We start from the raw sequence: 7,500 nt of genomic DNA, 5'->3' as shown, positions 1-7,500 counted from the left end.
CAGAGATAACAACCACATCTCAGGGACTTTCTACAAGTTTACTCATATAAACATACCCAACACTTATCATCTGGAGCTCTGTTTATCAGAACCACTCAGGGATCCTGGCTAAGTCCCTGAAGGAGGCTTCATAAGCACCATGGCAGGGGTAAAAGGACAAGCTAAATCATCTCCTGACTCTTAAAAATTCTACCTGGGAATGGCACGTGACACCTCAGCTAGCATTTCCCTGACTAAAGCAACTCCCATTGCTGCACCCAGCCCCACAGGGAATAGCGCAATTGTACCAGGTGCCAAGAAGAAGAAAGAAACCCGAAGGTATTCACCAACGACCGCCACATCTGATTTCTCTGCATCACCCCTGGACAGGTCTTCCCACCTCCTGCTTCACCTCCTCCAACTCATCCTCCCCACCAACCTCTCTTAAATTTACAGGTAATTACCTGACATATTACCGCTCACATTAAAAATGTTTACTAGCCACATATATCGCCTGAAACAAAGGCAAACTTGTTTGCCATGTTGAACAGCCCATTTAGATCTGGCCTTGGTCTCTTATGTTTTCTTCCTCATGTACCACCAATTCTGCAACCATCCCAGTGTGTGCCCAACATGCCGTGTGCTGCAGCCACACAGAAGCATGGAAGCGGAATACTTTTTATTACCTCTCAACTTTGCACACGCTGCTTTCTCTCCCTAAGCTTAAAATGACCCTGAACCTCTTCCACACCTCTCCTCTTAGAGAGAGGCATCTAATCCACTAAGACCCGTCTAAAATACAATATTCCCGGACATCCCCTGGTTAAATGAAATTTCTTTCTCTGCTCTTATGGTGCCACCTACATGCCTCTTCTGGTGCACCTATTGCAAGAGAGATACTATTTGTGTATTTGTTTTCTCCATGAATAGATTTTGAGCCCTTAAGGGGAAAATGAACTATTTTTTTAACGGCAAGGGATTGCCATATAATAGGTTGTGTAAAAATGTTTATTGGGTAAATGAAGTAAAACATATATACACAATCCAGTTCTAAGCTTTAGTACAGATCCTCAAGTCTGCACCAAGCAAACAAAACACTGGTCTCCATCCAAAAGTGTATCCATTTTCTCTAATTTGCACGTATGTGTCACCATGCCAAAACGTTGAGAATAATCAGTGCATTTTTCTTTTTTGCCTTTTCAACTATAGGTCCTTCATCCTGGTTGACTTGGGGCATCTGTCTTCCTAGGGAGAAGATTGGGAATGCTAAATATAGAAGATAAAGAAAAAAATAAGGTAATTTTAAATTTCTGACATTCAAATACAGTGTATAAGATTTTGCAGCAAGGCAATAATCTTGCAAGCTGGGCTCTTATATTAAGACAAAAAAAGTGTCTAAATTTAGTGTATTGAATTCCAGACTTGGTAGGCTAGAGGGAGGGTCATTTGGGAAGAAGAGAAAAAGTGTGTCCTTTTCCAACCCCGGCGGAAAGAAAGCTCAGCAGAAGAGTCATATGAACAGATCCCCCTGACTTAGTCTCTGTAGGCGTCACCTGGAGAGGGAGTGGGTTGTGAGAGATTGAGGATAGTATGAAGGCACAGAGAGGCTTTTCTTTGTATGCGCCTCTCCTCTACCCGATTCCCTACTGAGATTTCTGACACTAAACCACTTTGCAGATTATTTTCACTAATCTGGGCTACAACTGCATCTGAGTAAAATTGGCACCAAACTGTGCTCACCAAGAGGGAACAGCTGACATTTATCTTTCCCTTTCCGTGGAGAGTCTTCCACGCTGTACGCAGAAGACTCGGAATAGCTGCAGTGTTTTCCCATGAGGTCAGCAGAGCCAGGTGAAGGGACTGCAGTGGGGGCTGTGGAATGAACCGCTGTCTGACTCCATCTTGTGTTGGTATAATATCTGAGGCTGGGTGATTTATTTTAAAAAATAAGTTCATTTGGCTCAACGATTCTGCAGGCTGTACAAGAATCATGGTGCCAGCATCTGCTTCTGGTGAGGGCCTCAGGCTGCTTCCCCTCACGGCAGAAGGTGAAGGGGAGCCCGCCTGTGGCTTGTGCAGAAATCACAGGGTGAGAAGGAAGCAAGACAGACAGCAGAGGTGCCAGACTCTTTCATTTTTTAAATTTCAGGTTAATGTGAGTGTACACACTTCAGGTTACACTATTTGCGTTTGTAAGGTAAAGTCCCTTTTTCACTTCTAACAACCAATTCTCACAAGAACTAGAGTGAGAAGCTTCCCATTAGCCCCCCCCCCCTTCCGACACTGGGATCAAGTTACAACGTGAAGTTTGTGGAGATAAACATCCCAACTATAGTAGCCATCAAGGGCATCTCCCAAGCCAAGCTCAGAGGGCTTGAAAGTGAGTGCAGGTGAGACGCAGTCAGGCACAGCTCACCATCGGGTGCCCTGTAAGAGAAGACCTTGGGTACAACTAGTGCCAACATCAGAGGCCAAAAGAACATTTATTTGGTGGCCTGTGAACATGAAATCTGGCCTCAGACACTATGTATAAACTAGTGTAATAAACTATAGTCCCAACACACCTGAGGAGCAAGCTTCTTACCTTCAGCATTAATAAGACGTGTGAGTCCCATACCCTCTGCCTGTCTAGCTGGATGCTATAAGTAGAGAGAATTTTTGGAAAAATAAGCAATTTTTAAAGATGTTGATAAAATTATTACATTAGTCAAATCTTTAAGGCAAATTGGACAGTTAGTTATTTTTCAAACCTAATGAGTGGGGTGGGGCATGTGATGGGCTAAATCATTGCCAAAATAATAAATGCTTTTTTACAGTACATCCAGTTAAACTTGCAAACTTACTACATCCAGTATATATGTATGTATTTATATATTACATATTCAGGTATGTTTATTCTACCTTAGTCCGAAGTTGATAACATCTTTCTTTAAGATACAGCTTGAACTTACATAACTTAGAGAAGAAAGATAAATCTCAAATACTTTTCAATCACATATTTTTTTCCCTGCAGTCTACACAGCATTTGAGTCTGGACACATTGGCTGTGAAATTCATTTGTCTCAGGGAATTATCCCTACAGAGAGTTCTAGCTTTAGTTTTAATAACCTATAGGAGAGACATCTGGAATTTTCCCAAGTTCTCTTCTTCCAGGTACACAGAAGGATTACATTTTACCACCCTTTTATCTTGACAAAAGGACTATGTAACTATTTATGGCCAAGTGTGTTATGAAAAGTGGGTAAAAAGCTATGAACACGACCCTGCAGGTGTCTCTTCCTCTGCCCCAGTGACTGAGAAGGACCTGTGTGTCAGGCAGTGTGTTATTGGTAATATGTATCTCTAAGTTCCATGTGGAAGAGAGGCCCCAGCCCACTGGCTGGGTGCACATACATAACATGAATGAGAAGTGAACTTCTGATGTGTTAATCAAGGGAGACTTGGAAGGTGTTTGTTACCACAACAAAACCTAAACTAGCCTGACTAATGTGTTAGATACATTCTATATTTCTGTATCTCTGCATCTCAGACTGAAAAATGAATAAAAGAACTAGGGTTTAATAAAGAAAATGGTATGACTATGGGGACAAGAAGACCGTTTAAACCACTCAACAGTGCAACACAAACAAAATCTGCTTCCACATACTCACGGTGAAGAACAGATAACCCACTATTCCCTGTGTCTGGGTCACTGAAGCTGATATTTACAACTGCTACCACAAGTTCCTAGACCATCAGTGCCTCTTTGCTTTTTGAAGCTTCACCAGCCTCATCCAGATGTCAAGTGTGGATGTGACACAATAGGAAGCATCATCCTATTAACACACTACACCTGGCTTCAAAATGGCAAAGTGAGATTTTAAAAACCAATGTGTTGCTAAAATGGAACACCATTAGACAAAGTATACTGTGATAGTCCAGCACATTCCAAAACACTAAACAAAAACTACCTCTGTAGAAAACTATTGAGTTCCCTCTCAGAAAACACAAATATGGTCTTGAGTGAACTTAAAAGCATGGAGCAATCTCTATATATGCTTTTAATTGGGCAAATGAATAAAGAATACACTATTTAAAGAGTAAATCACAGAATTAGCAATTCCCAAGATGGAATAGCATGTTGGGTGCTGCAACTATGGCAAAATTCCAACACGGTGGGCCATTTTGTAGAGCCAGGTTGGACTCTTCTGTAGCAGGGATGTCATCATTATAATAGACAGCTTACTCCATAAATATGTACATAAATTCAAAATTATAGTGCTATTATTGTTCTAATGGAAATATTGTACATCTTAAATCAGTCGAGGTCCTGCATTTAATTTGGAATTCAAGTTTCTGTGACAATGTAGAACTGCCTTGAAGAATAGCATTTATCCTGTGGCTCCTTCATCTGTGATAATTGACCTTAGTTCTTTTCTTACCTGAAAGTTGATCACATTCAGGGCCTTGGAAACAAATAATCCATCACTTTTCTTTTGGTGGATGTTGGAGATATTATCCTAGAATAGTAACCCTCTTACTCAATCACTCATTAATTCACTCAACAAACGTTTACTGTGTCCTATGTGCCAGAAACTATAATAAGCATAGCAGTGAACAAAACAAAAGTCCTTGTCCCCATGGCACTTATTCTGTAGGGGGGCTAAAGTTCAGAACATCAGGTCAAAGGCTGGCCCTGGCACTAACCAAAATCAGTTTCCTCACTGATAAAACCAGGGGCTAGAGGATGTTCTTAACCTAAGGCACTACTACCTTACAGGGTGTTTGGAAATATGTTGGGAAGTTTTTGTTGCAATCCCTAAAAGATGCTATTAGTATTTGGTGTCAGAGGCCAGGAATGTTGAATATTTTTAAAACAGGATAGTTTCTCAAAAAGTACAGCTCTACTCAAAATCCCAAAATGCAACTAAACCTCTCTTTGAAAATTCCAGACACTTCATAAGGTTCTTTCCAGCTCTAAGATAGAAATATGGAGGACTGGCTTCTATCTCTTCTTGAGAGCCACAAAAATGTAGGCAACCTGTGTCTATATCCGTAACAAGACATTTCGTTTGATTAGTGATCAGAATGATTTTCAGATCTCTGTTGCTTGCTATCTCAGAGGACAAATCTAGGGCCAAGGAGTGCTGATATTTCTTCATTTCTCTTCGATCTTCTAACTGAAAGTGTAAACCTAGAGCCTTGTAAAAATGAACATGCAAGCCAAAGATACGTCCTCTCTTTCCAAGAATGGATTTATATCTGAAAGGTGTGTAGATTCCATTCCCACTGCCCACCTCCCTGACAAAGGGTATTAATAGTATGTTACAACCCTGAGAAAGCTGGGAGCATTCTGCACCAAAAGAGGCACCCTGCTCACACCACAGATACAAGGTTCATAAATTAACATGGAATCTGACTCCATCCTGAACAGAATTTTGTAGCTTAATTTACCAAACTGATCTTAGAAACATTCTCCAGCTCTTCATAAACCACAATACATAATGTCAGTGTTTTCTTAGTGTGAGTCTATTTATGGCACTTAGTATCTACAAATAAGTTCTGTGAGGCTCTAGCATTTACCTGCTTCTGAAGTTATCCTTCTTTGAAGATTTTGTTTACTCATGTAGGAGAAAAATAGCAAATGAAAACAACTGAGACAGAAGACTGAAAACGTGCATTTCTAACTAGTTCCCAGGTGATGGTAATGCTGTTACTGGTGGGTCCCTGGACCTCAGCTTGAAAACTACAAGTTCAGGCAAAATTTCTTTGAAATTCTTTCTGCACTGAACAAATGTCAGAATTGTTCTGTAGCTATAATATGCAGAAACTTTTTCCAGAGTCCAATCCTGAATTTGATGCCAAACTTTGTTGCCAAACTTCAACAAAATATTGAAACTCATAGTTTTCCCTCAGGGTGGCTGATGACCACTAATTACTAAAATGACAGCAGCAAAAAATTCTATCTGTGATGTCTCTACCCAGGGCAGCTAATAACCTACGCCAACACACCCCACAAATTGATCTGGTTCTGGCCTAATTTGACAGTAATGGGGTTTTTACAAGGTCATGTTACCCTTCAGAATATACTGTGCCAGAGGCCATTGATCTAGAATAATATTAAATTCCTAAAATCAGGACATGCTGTGGCATAGATTCTGAAGACTTGATACAAGGACTTAGGTTAAAGTCTTAACTAACCATTCTTCCAATAACAGTGAGTCAATGATCTGAACACTCTGAAGAGGTCTTATCTGCAGAATGAGAAGAGGAAGACCTACTTTAAAGATTCTTCTGTAGACCTAATGGAGTTACATATATAAAATGACTTTATAAATGGTCTAGTGCTGCACAAGGCAAGTTTTAAATATTAAACTTTGTCTAATGGTGAGCTTTAAGTCTGTTTATACCTCAAAACTTTATGGATCAGACTCGAGGGGTAGAATTTTATGAATTAAATTTGTAGATAAATGTCCATAGAGATATAAAGATGACTCTTTAAAAATGTAGGCTACCTATGTCTATAGCCGTAACAAGACATTTCATTTGGTTAGTGATCAGAATGGTTTTCAGATCTCTGGACATCATATGACTTTATCTTGTCTTTTTTTCAATACACATGTATACACCCTGTGGTGTTTTTAAAACCCCCAAAGTGGAGGTGAGTGTCTCTCACTATGTCATTCATGATCACTGTGTTAGCTAATGTATATATGCATAAAATAAAGTATCTAGGGAATGTATGTATGGTTTATGTTATGTCATTATCAACTTTGAATAAGAACAAGATAGAGGACTCATACTACCTGATTTTAGGATTTGCTGTAAAGCTATAGTCATCAAAACAGTGTGGTATTGAAGATAGATCAATGGAACATATTGTAGAGTCCAGAAATAAACACATATATATAGTCAATCGATTTTTAAGGAAAGTGAAAAGGTGAATAATTTAATGGAGGAAGGACAATTATTCCAACAAATCATTCTAGAACAACTGTGCCCATATGCAAAAATACAAAAAAACAAAACCACATTCTATACAATGAATTGTATACAAAAATTTGGATCACAACTCTACATGCAGAACTTAAAAGTATAAAATAGAAGAAAGCACAAAGAAAAATATTTGTGACATTGCACAAGGCAAATATTTCTTACATATAATACCAAAGGCATGACCTATGAAAGAATAATAACTGAACTCACTAAGCTAATAATTCTTGTTTTTTGAAAGATACTAGTAAGAGAATTAAAAGACAAGCTACAGGGGGTGGAAATATTGTTCAAAGAATACCAAATTTCCATTACATAGTATGAATATTGTCAAAAGATATATTGTACTGGATGATGATTGTAGTTAATAACAATATATTGTGTTCTGGAAAACTGCTAAGAGAGATTTTATGTGTTATTACCATAAAAAAATTATTAGAGGGCTCGGCGCCTGTGGCTCAACCGGCTGGGGCGCCAGCCACGTACACCCAAGGTGGCGGGTTCGAATCCCCAGCCCGGACCTGCCAAACAACAATGATGGCTGCAACC

The sequence above is a fragment of the Otolemur garnettii genome, unplaced genomic scaffold (genome assembly GCF_000181295.1).
Source record: "Otolemur garnettii isolate 467f Iridium unplaced genomic scaffold, OtoGar3 scaffold00002, whole genome shotgun sequence".
NCBI lineage: Eukaryota > Metazoa > Chordata > Mammalia > Primates > Galagidae > Otolemur > Otolemur garnettii.
The sequence above is the reverse complement of the archived record's forward strand: the minus strand, read 5'-3'. Positions refer to the sequence as shown.